The sequence below is a fragment of the Dendroctonus ponderosae genome, unplaced genomic scaffold, assembly GCF_020466585.1.
Source record: "Dendroctonus ponderosae isolate FM_Combo_2020 unplaced genomic scaffold, Dpon_F_20191213v2 Dpon_F_20191213_3, whole genome shotgun sequence".
NCBI lineage: Eukaryota > Metazoa > Arthropoda > Insecta > Coleoptera > Curculionidae > Dendroctonus > Dendroctonus ponderosae.
Genome location: NW_026018508.1, coordinates 33,037 through 37,566, shown reverse-complemented (window position 1 = coordinate 37,566; position 4,530 = coordinate 33,037).

Genomic DNA, 4,530 nt, shown 5'->3' with positions numbered 1-4,530 from the left:
CTCACGTTTGGAATGGGGGATCGAAATTCATGGTATTTCAGTAAATGGGAGCCCCATTTGGGCCCCATTTACTGTCAAATATGACACTGACAAGCTTGAAGTTTCGTACCTGTTCTGGAGATTTTGAGAACTATCTCGGTTACCTAGAGGAAACTATATAAGCGACGACGAGAACCAGACAGGGGAAGTGAAATGACAGCAGCGATCGAGTTCAGAAGAGTTTAAACCCCGCTAGTCGGAAGACCGAGTTTTCCGTTTGTTATTGTTATTGTTTGTGAAGTTAGTTTGTTCCTGTTCCTTAGTTAAAGTTATACCGAGTGGAATAAAAGTTGGAAGCAGAAGAAAGAGTTTGATACTCGGCCATCCACGGTACAATATCATAAGACTTTTGAAAAGTCAGTTCAAAAATTGTGTTGCGTGTAATATGGAACATGAAAAAACAACTGTAAAAGATTGCGCAATTCAGCTAAAAATATTTTACATAATCTTAAACGTATGTAAAATTATAAATTAAAAAGTAGAGTTGCCAGCAATATTATAAATAAGATGCTAACACAGTTTCTCGATTCGGATGTATAGGGCGTCCAGGTTACCTTCTTTAGGCTTCCCAATAATATATCTCTGCGGGTTTAAATTCGTGCCTTTAAAGCAACTGCGGCTCATAGGGATGCTGCGATTGTCACTGTGACAAACTAGATACATTCCCATAGAGACAACTCCTTTGCACATAGCATGTTCTAGTTATGTAAATTATTCCCGGCAGAGCCTTTGAGAATAATACCGGTCTGAATCGATTCTAAGAAAAATTCTGAGAACGTCCAGTTTTCTGAGAGCACCACGGGAAAGTAATTGTATGATTTTTCGAAATTGGTAGTTTCAATGTCGTGCATAAACAACCCAATGTTCGTGAAGGATTTTTGGAATCAGCTCGCAAAGGCCACGAGCAAAATGTAGGCTTGTAAATACAGGGTGATCATTAATAAAATTACCCTATACGTATGTCATACCGTAAAAATGTTGAAATACATGATTTTCAGTAGAAGGACACTCAAATCCAAACTTCGATATGTATTTATAATTATAGGGAACCGTCATTAATTATGTATCTGCAAAGCTGCTTTCTAAAGTAAACTTGAAAGACACTAGTTATAAGCTTTTTTGTAAATTCAAGGGATTACTTTAGCTGCATGATCGATTAATGCAACATAATATAATTGTGACCAAAAACTGGTTTTGTCATATTTTATGCCAGCTTGAACGATCTACGGAAAGTGTCCAGGTTTGTAATGTTGTGTAATTACGGTATTAGTAGTGTATGTGTGTGTGGATGCGCGTGTAATTCTGTCGTATTTGCTATCAATAGTCTCTTACTAGTAATTACCCGACATTATTTATGACTGCCAGGTGTTTGTAAAAGGTGCTCCAATAGAAACTACGGATAACGAGTTTAAATAAAACATGTATATTTGTGGTATAAGTTTGAAACATTTATTGAAAGATTAAATACACATCATGAGGTTATGAATGGAATAAGACATCGGACCAATGACCGCCTCGGCTTTGCTGGCACCAACATGGTCTTTTCATCCAATTTTCAAGGACTGTTCCCCATAAATTTTGTGGTTCTTCCGAGATAAAGCGTTAAATTTTATCTCTTGAGGCTACAATCGTTGTTGGTTTGTACACATAAACTTGTGAGTTTAAAAAACCCCAAAGAAAAAAGTGCAAAGGCGTTAAATCGTATGATCTGGGCGAAAAATGCCGACCTCTAAAACGAGAAATGGTTCTGTCCATTTTTCCATGAAGTAAATGCCTCGTGGAGTAATTCAACAGTTTAACTGGCTGTATGACATGTTCCACCGTCCTGCTAAGACCACATGCTGGTGAGATCCATATTTTGCAATTTTGGCATAAAAAAGTTGCATTTTCGAAGAAAAAGAAAAATGGTTCGATGATGCCTCCAGCCCGCAGTGCACAACAAACAGTTACTCTTTTTGGATGCATCTGCATCGGGCCTCGTCACTAAAGATGATTTTTGTTGAAAAATCACCGTCCAATTGTCGTGGTTCCAAAATCCAATCAATAAAGGCTCTTCGTTGCTCACCGGTCTTCGGGCTTTATCTCTTGAGCCAACTCTGTACGCATGAAGCTTCCAATGTTTTGTCAAAATTCGATGCATAGAGGTTGTGGAAACACCAATTTCCTGGGCTCTGTGCCAAACCGATGTGGTTCGGTTTTCCTCGACATTTTGAAGTACTGCTGCGATATTTTCAGTCGAGCGACCAGAACGAACTCGTGTTGCTGTTTTCACTTCACTAACAGACCCAGTTTGCTGAATTATTCAATAATTTCTCATAGTGGTTTCAGTTGGAACATTCCGATGGCCCATAATAGACACTTCGCAGATTTTGGCGTTGCTTATTCTGTTCATTTATGGTCAAGCAACCGTTCTACAATTTTATTTTTATTTTCAGTTTCTTATAAGCATGTCATAAGCAATTTAAATTTGAATGTCAGTTTAGCGCGCCATAACAGCGCGCCAGCACTTGCTGGGTGGCGAGTGCCGGCGTTTACTTTTGTCTTCAAGTCAACTTTAAAGGCGCTTAGTGAGGTTTCGTTGGTGATTTTAAGCACATAACGTACAAATATTGTATGGTGCCTGAGTGTAGCAGTACTACGACGTCTATACCAGGAAAAAAAATTTTGAAAGTGCCTTTGGACGAAAAACGTCGAAAACTGTAGCTTCAAATGGCGCGACAAAATCCCAAAGAAATATCGTCGAAAAGCTGCATTTATGATTGTGAAGATTATTTTACAGTTTCATTCCAAATCAAAATTAATTCCTGGGTTTCAGTCATTTATTGTCTTCATTTATCAATTAAAATTCGTTTCGGTGTATTTTTCCACCATCATCAGTTTTTCTAAAATAACATAGTTAAAAAAAAATTCTTTAATTTAAAAAACAATCACAGTTTGTCAACAGTCTCATCATATCACACATTAAAATACATCACAATTGCAACACTTTGAAACATTCTAAAATTAATTAGGCCTAACAGGTCATTAGTCAGGACAATCAAATTTGGGAAGAGACTAGAATTCTTTGTTCAGATACTTAGATATTTTTACTTACACGTGTAGCGTTGTTGCTGCTTTAAGCCTTGGCATACGTTTGGAGTATTAATTTTGTACATTTTGGACACAAAGCGAATAAAATATTGTTTATATTGATTTATTTTACTTGCAGCTATTTTTCTTTGAATTCTGAGAATTTTTTTTTTGGTTTGGAAAATTCTGGAAAACGGCTCTAGCAAACCCATACTCTAATAAATTCTGTACCGGCTTAAAATGGTAAGGGTGGATATTTTTTGCTGAAAAATCCTATAAACTGCAGACTTGCTTACGCCAGTTATAAACCCTGTAACTAATTGGTCAGCGAAGTAAATGCTTAGTTGCACCAATTCAGCAGATTTAGTTTATAAGTACCACTTGCAATCTTAGCATAAGTTCAGTTAAAAGTTATCAGTTGTCACAAGTACACTATTGCTGTAACTCGTCGTTCTGAAAATAAATCTTTTTTAAAAGGCTTTCCCTTGATTGAAGAATTTAACTGGCGCAGTCGGTAGGATTTGAATTCAGACCGTATCGACAAAAATCGCGAGCCGGTCGGTTTCAATCGTTTACTGAAGAAAAATCTCAAAAATCGAAGTTCAACAATCAGGGTACGGAACGATTCCAGAGTTCTGTCTAGCATCGACAAACTTATTGAAAATAGTTAAGGACGTCTAGGAACTTGTAGCATCGAGATTCCTCTAGACACTAAGCTTAGTATGAAGATCACATCAATCTTCGCAGGATTATTACTGTAAGTGCTCATTTCCTTTTGAAACCCATTTTTCCCAATTGTTTTGCTGTAATAGTGAATACCAAGGGCAAATCATTCGCTTTGTATATTTTTGCACCTCATTTATCGTAAAGCAAGTTTAATTTTACAACTATCTTTACATTAATTTTAACTTAAATTTTAATTTTTAAATAAGATTTAATCATGAGTCGAGATATCGGACTATTAAGATATCAAGCTGATAACATAGCACCTTTTGACGGAAACCCGAAATTATTGCACCGATTTATTTGCTCTTGCGAAAACCTTTTAAGAAATTTTCAAAATGCTGAAAACCCAGCAGACACCATTAATGTCATTCTTTTCGATACAATATTAGGAAAACTCAGAGGTAGAGCCGCTGAATTAATCGGAACAAGAATTGAACTAAATTCATAGGGACTAATTAGAAACGCATTAACCAATACATTTTCTGATCAAAGAGGTATCGATTGTTTGATCCAAGACCTGATATCTGTAAAACCTCACAAAAACGAATTCAAGACGCCCGAAGCCTTTTGTTTGTAAAATTAAATACATTAATTGTTGACGAGAACGAAAGACGAATCAAAATCGAACATTATGATAGTTTCGCTTTGAAAACCTTCTTATCAGGCCTACAATATCATATGCAGCTTGTAGTAAGA